The 7,422-nt window shown below is 36.8% G+C and overlaps 1 pseudogene; it reads right to left on the bottom strand.

The window, feature by feature from the left end:
• Positions 1 to 3,211: 3,211 nt before the first annotated feature.
• LOC115830643 lies at positions 3,212 to 3,792 on the bottom strand (annotated as a pseudogene).
• Positions 3,793 to 7,422: the final 3,630 nt, after the last annotated feature.

Genomic DNA, 7,422 nt, shown 5'->3' with positions numbered 1-7,422 from the left:
TATTTTCTTTACAACAAAACCGCTTTAGAAATAGACAACTACTAATCACTGGAGGAAATCGCTTCCATAACATATGAAGACCCAACATTTGCCAAATGATCATAAATTTGGTCACTGGCTTGACTTGGTAGTTACCAGAATACACCAGTTTGGGATTCTTCTGCTGATATTAGAAGAAACTCAAAAACTCTCCAACTGCTCATCATATAGTCTGTTCAGAATAAATGCTGTTCTCATTACTCCTTTGGGAAAACTCTTAAATTGGATTGAGATGTTGGTTTGGGGCTGCCCAAGGGCATTAGCTATAGCTGGTGATAGTTTGATTTTTCTCCTTTCATAATGGACAAATCATTATATATAGAAATATAAAAAATTCTGCAGACCCCTTTATGGCAAGATTATGAAATCTTGCTTGTTTTGTGTTGTGTTTTATGCTACTCTTCTCTGACAAGCCCATCACCATAAAAATGGCTACTGAACTGGGAATATTTTCAAATAAATTAACTTCAGTGTATTTTGTTTATACTTATGATTTATTCAAGATATTGTACTAGGAAGTGCAAGGTGACAGTGATACGGCATCTAAAGTAGCTCAAAATTTAGCAGAGAAATAAATGTTTATACAATTAACCATGTCTAATGTGATAATTTCTATAGTGGTGCTTGGAACAATGTCTATAATAATATAATGAAGAGGGCAACTGATTTTTCCTAGAGAAGGAATTTTTAAGATTATTTTTAATAACAAAAGAATACTTATAGAAGAGATAAAATCTGATTTTTAAAAATCAGCATGATTGTGTCTTGTAAAGGTGGGAAAAAAAGCATTATAGGCAGGGGTAATGGAACAAAGGATAAAACTAGAAACAACGGGAGATTCCATAGAAGAACAAGAAATCAAGACAATTGGAAAGATCATTACACAGATTGATAGTTTGCCACTTGGTAGAAATGCTGCAGGGAAAATTCAAATATCAGATGAGTACTTGGACCAGAAAATTCATATTTGCAAACCTGACCTTTATTACTGGATGCTACACAGACAAACGAGCATGCAAAATCTCAAACTTCCAGGAAACACCCAACTTCATGACTCTTAGACTCATAATGTAGTAGAATAGACTTCGGTTTGGGAAAGATAACTTACCCAAATTATCACAACATGACTTCCCTGGACTCCTTATCATCCATTTCCTCAGGCAAGGAAACACAAATACCAGCAGCAGAAAAACTGAGAATTCCTCAATTAAGACCAACTTACATCAAAATCAAAATAAACTCCAAACACTGAAAAGGAAAAGAATGATATAATTGAGTACCAAGTTCTGATTCTTATAATTTTTCACCTGATTAAGGTTCACATTATATAAATTTAGACATGTTTTCCGTGGTCATTGTAATATATGCCATACACATGAGAAACCTCTTTGCTTTCTTTTTGTTATGTTAGCTAGGAAATTGCCTATCTTCTGATTCAGGACTTATAATCATTTAAAGAATCTAAATGCTTAGTTTATAATGGGGTATATTACTCTGTATAATAAGGTTTATATCGTTTTAGCAAAGGAAATATATTGAATCAATGAGCTTGTAATCTGGGCTGATACTAGAGGAGCAATATATGAGAGGACTCACCTAGAGACCACTCCCGCTCGCTTTCATGTCAGAATACCAACTTGTGTGTAGTTTTGACTATGATTTATAATCTTTGAATTTTATGTGTTTCTAGAAGTCTTTTTAAACTACATATTTATAGCCTATTCTTTTTATCTGTTCTCCGACTTGTTCTACAACTATTTAGCTTATTCAAAGTCCCATGTTTGTTTGTTTCCTTATTGTTTTTCCAAATAGGAACAATTACATATTCATAATTTAGAAACAAATATATCCATATATAAACCCTATTCTCATTATTAAAAACTATAAAAATTGGCCGGGTGCAGTGGCTCACACCTATAATCCCAGCACTTTGGGAGGCCGAGGCGGGCGGATCACAAGGTCAGGAGATCAAGACCATCCTGGCTGACGTGGTGAAAGCCTGTCTCTACTAAAAATACAAAAAATTAGCCAGGCATGGTGGCGGGTGCCTGTAGTCCCAACTACTCGGGAGGCTGAGGCAGGAGAATGGTGTGAACCCGGGAGTCGGAGCTTGCAGTGGGCCGAGATCACACCACTGCACTCCAGCCTGGGCAACAGAGTGAGACTCTGTCTCAAAAAAAAAAAAAAAAAAAAAAAAACTATAAATATCAAATATATACTATTATATTCCTATTTGAATTACAACCATCTAATATTTTACACTTTATATTCTCTCTTGTATGAGTATCATTAAGGATCTGTGACCTTTCAGAGACTCAGTTTGTTCCAACTGACCCTAACAGTAACCCCAATAACAAGAATATCAGTAATTACATTTAATATTATTATATATTCAGAGTTTTTACAACTGACTAGCAGGAATTAATTTGTTAGCAACTTTGTCAGCAATACCCTGATGTTTACAAACTATTCTTGCTTCTATGCATTTAACTCCTTTTTGAAACCCTGTTTAAATGATGACAAAGTTGCCAGAAGGGTAAAATCCTCAAGGAGAAAGGAATCAGAAAAATGACGAGAAATGTCTACAAAATGTTTGGAGCTGGGAAACAAACTCACTTTCTCTTAGAAGTTAAGTCTGCATTTGTGGAGAAGCAAGGTGGAGGGTGGGGAGTCAAGAAATAATCCAGTTTATGCCTTTGAGCTCTGAAAAACACAGGACTTAGAGACATATATTTCAGGAAGATGTAGGTGGGACTGACAGGAAGATTAGTTGAAAATTTGCATTTGAAGAAATCAGAGTGCTAGATACCCTCATCCACCCAACAGAGCAGGGCCACTATCAGACCAGTCACAGGCAAATGCCTGAAGACTCACTCTCTTAAACCAGAGGGAGCTTGGGCAGAAACCCTAGAGCTGAGGGAGTGGTCATGAAAACAAGATGGCTAAGTGAGCATTTACATCCTGATGTGTGAGAACTCCAGCCCCTCCTCCCTTTGGCCCTGGACCAGCAGACTTGCTTATATTCCTCAGGCAGAGCATTAGTGGGTGCATTTTTGAGAAAAGCAACCTGCCCAAGAGCAAAGACCTAACAATAACTGTCTTGTCACTTTACAATGCGCTCTCACTTTATGAGGAACCCAACATCCCCATTTCTGGTTAGCTCCTTTGTGCTTCACACTTTAACATGAACAGGCATTGACGGATCACTAAACCTTCGAGACAGAAACGAAGTAAATACATAAGGAAAAAGAAAAATGGAGGAAACAAAGACAAAAGAAGCAGAAAAGACTTCTAAAGATTTTGTAGGGGCCTGGGCACCTTTGGGAGCCTGAGCTGGAACTGAAGCTGGAGCTGCAGCCTGGGCCTTGGTTTGATCCTTGACCTTGGCCTTTGGCTGGCACAGCCTGAGCCCCTTGGCAATGTGGGCACGAGCACGCTTCCCAAGCTTGGGGTGGGCAATGTAGGCAAGTCAATCGAACTTGCAGCTGACACTGTTTGGGATGCTGGGCTTAACCTCCTTGGACTTTACAAGGGTCTTGATAGCCTTGGTAAGTGCACTCATGGCCTTGGCACTGTTGGCCTGCATCTTCTTAGGCCCTTCTTGTTGTGCTTCTTGGCAAAGTGCATGCTTCTCAGGAACTTGGGGTCCACCCACTTAAGAGATTCGTATCTTTGTGATCAGGGTTTCTTGATGCCATTTCTGGGCCATTTTCGAGACTGGTTGTGTGTGGTGTGGTTCTTGGGCTTGGCCATATCTGCACCTTAAGGCACAGCTCCTGAAATGCCTAGAACCGATATAGATCTCATTTTTTGAAGGTTGCCCCAGGGACATCAACTCCCCCAACACCTGTCCAGGATCTTGATACCTGTCTGCCTCGTGTCAGAGAAAGCTCCCACGCACAGAAGAGAGATGCAGATACTTTTAAGGGGATAGTCAGCTTGCAGAAATTCTCTTAAGCTGCAGGAGAGCTTAGGTAGGTGTAGACAATATCAGCAGCATCTGCGACACACACTATAAACAAATAAAGCAAAAATGAAGTCTAAATGTATAAAAAGATCTTAATGTGAAAAATATAACTAAAACTATTAGGAGAAAATATTGAGCAGGGTGCAGTGGCTCATATCTGTAATTCTAGCACTTTGGGAGGCCAAGGCAGGAGTCTTGCTTGAAGCCAGGAGTCCGAGACCAGCCTGGGCAATGTAGCAAGAACCTGTCTCTACAAAAATAAAAATTAGCCTGACGTGGTAGAAGCATGCCTGTAGTTCCAGCTACTGGGAATACATGATATTAATCAATTCAGATCTCAAATGCATAAGAAAGCAAACAGCACAGTATTATGTGTGGAATAATACCAATTATGTAAATTTAAAAATATGTACAAAACAATTAAAAATATTGTTGATGAATATATCTGTAGTGTTTTATTAATATTTTCTAAAGATGTGCTGAATCAAAGATGACTAAATGTTAATATTTTTTCATTTTGGAATGGCACGTACATAGGTGTTATAAAGTATCCTTTACATCTGTTTTGGGTGAGTAGAGTTTGGTTTAGGATCTCTTCTCTTTTTTGAGGGTAGGATTGCCTTCCAAGTTTAAAGTAAAGGAAAAAAGCAGGGTAACAGAATAGGACAGAATCCTATTCTAAGGAACAAGAGTAGAAAAAAATGTGTACGAGGCAAACAAGTGGACATTAGAAAGGAAAACTGGTTAGGCAGATAAAAACCAGTGGACCTGGACTAAGATACAAGTGTTCCAGAGCCATTTTCAGACAATTTCTGCTGCAATTACAACTCTCTTATAATTAACATCATTTTATCACTTACCAGTTTATCTCAATCCATCAAAACATCGCACAATGGAATGCTCTGGGTGCTTAGTTTTTAGGAATTGACTTTGAGGTCTCGAACAGAAGACACAACAATGAAAATTAAATGCAATTATAAACTGGTTAGTGGTTAACCACATGGGTTCTACAGCCCCAGAGCCTGCAGAATGAATCCAGTTTTGCCACTTCATGGCTGAGCAATTTTAAGATGGCTCTTGCTCTTTCTATGCCTTCGTTTCATCATGTAATAATAATGTTAGTATTGGAGCTCATCATTATCATATTATTCTATAGGGATAATAATATTTTCCTCTTTATAGTATTGTTGTGAAAATTAAATTTGATTATGCTTTTAAAGCTTCTAACACTGTGACTTCCTCAAAGGTAATAGCTCAATAATGGCAACTATTGTCATTATTTCACTGCATTTAGTGAAACCATTTCCCTTTCCTACACTATAGCATGTTTGATTTTCATGTAGTCTGAGAATATGACCAATATTAAGCAGGCGATGATGTTGGAAATAGTTTCTGGTCATCCAAACATGCCATTAATTTGTGTGTGCTCACTTGTGTACATGTGTGACTGCTGGATTGAATTGCCTGACCAACACTCCTATTCCTAAGAATTTTTTCTCATAATCACAAATGTGCAATTAATCCACAAGATTGCAGAAGGAGCAGCCAAGTATAAACAGATGACTCCACCCATGGCCATAGCTGAATGGCTGATAAAGCAGAGTGTGGAAAGAAGAGAAGAAAGAAGCAGACACAAAGATAACAGAGAAAGAACCAGAATTGATGACTTTTGAGTCCCTGACCTCAATTCATTTATTAGGTTCAGCTACATTCTTAGATTTGAGTTCCATGTGAGATCCCAAATTCTCTGTATTAATTCACGTTTTTGCCAAAACAATTTTGAGTTGGGTTTCTGTTACATACCACCCAGAGTTTTGGCTAATATAATGTGAATGCAACACTGACAATAGAGCTACTTTTCTACTTGCCTATGGCTGGAAAGTAATAAAGAGACTTGGCTCCCCACCCAGGAAAAGAGATTGATAAAACTATATAACTTACTTGCAAAGTTTTATTGTTTGTCCAGCTCATCAGTTTAAAAATAATCACCACAAACTGGAAGAATTGAGAGCTTTAGGAGAATATTCGGAAAATAAACAAATGAGTGAGTGAGGTATGTGTCTGTTGATCTTCACTTCACCAAATTCTGTTCATTTAGACATCATAAAAGCACTTATATAATAAGACAGAGTTCTTCTAGATTGAAAAAAAAAAGGTAACAGAGAAATGACATGACTTGGCCTAAATGCAGTTAAATAATACAAGCAGACAGAATGCAAATGAATATATTTTGTGTGTGGAATAGATATGCTGCTAATTGTGTTCACTTATTATCATAGAAATGACATGTTTTCAGCTTTAGTTATATGCCGCCACAGTTAATAATTGAAACACAAACACATGAAACAGTAATTTAGTGGCAGACTTTGTAATTACAAAAGTATAGTAAGGTTTTGTTTTGCAAACATATGTGAAACTCCTTTGTACATGGTGTAATTAGCATGAACATAAAAATATAAGAAAAGCTTAAAGAAGAAATTTAGCCATATTCTTACTAATGCAATGGTCAAAATGAAGACTTACAAGGCTCCATGGACTCAAAGGTTTTCAAAGGCTCTGGCTTGGGACAAATGAACTGGTTAAAAGGTTTTAAAAACAGTAGGCGTACTTTGAAATATTCGTATAATATTTATAATTTATGATTCTATATTTTGAGTGGTCCTGTGGTACAATCCCAGACTATATTTTAGCTTCTCTGATGGGTTGACAGTGCAACACGGTGGCTAAGTGAGATGTTGCTTTTAAATTCTTGCTCTGTTAACTCTGTTTGATCATAGACAAAGTCCTTACTGTCTATGAGTGTTGGTTTCATCATTTATAAAATAAAAATAGGTGACTAGAAGGATTCATTTAGGTAATGTATATCTTTGAAAAAATGTATTACATTGGTTTCCACAAATGTATTAGGTACTCAATAAATAGCAGTTATTATGAGCTGCAGATGCGCCTTCCGAATACCTATATTTGTAGGCTAGAAGACACAGGTCATTTTTGCTTAACTAATTTGTAATTGTAATGCATTAAGTTACTGAATCCAGCTAATTTTCCTTGTCCTTGTAAACTCAAATAGTCAAGGGGCATATGCCATGATATTTAACTCTACTAAGCTCAATGCCAAGCATTGTACAGACCATATCAATGGCTTTTCAAAACAACTCCATCAAATCGCCATTATTTTCTCCCATTTTAAAGACGAAGAAAATAAGACTCAGAAAAGCTAGATAACTTTTTCCATAATCAAACATAGTAACTAATGGAATCAGAACATGAAACTGGGTAATCTGAAAACCAAACTATTATAAAAATTGATTCACATCCATTTTATGCTAGCTTTAATCACTCCAATAGCATGTTTATGTGCCAGACCATTCAAAAGCATAAATTTATTTTCATATAAAATAATATTATCTGGGGTA

This window comes from Nomascus leucogenys, chromosome 16 (genome assembly GCF_006542625.1).
Source record: "Nomascus leucogenys isolate Asia chromosome 16, Asia_NLE_v1, whole genome shotgun sequence".
Classification (NCBI taxonomy): domain Eukaryota; kingdom Metazoa; phylum Chordata; class Mammalia; order Primates; family Hylobatidae; genus Nomascus; species Nomascus leucogenys.
Note: the sequence above shows the minus strand (reverse complement) of the source record. Positions and strands in the feature narration are given on the sequence as shown.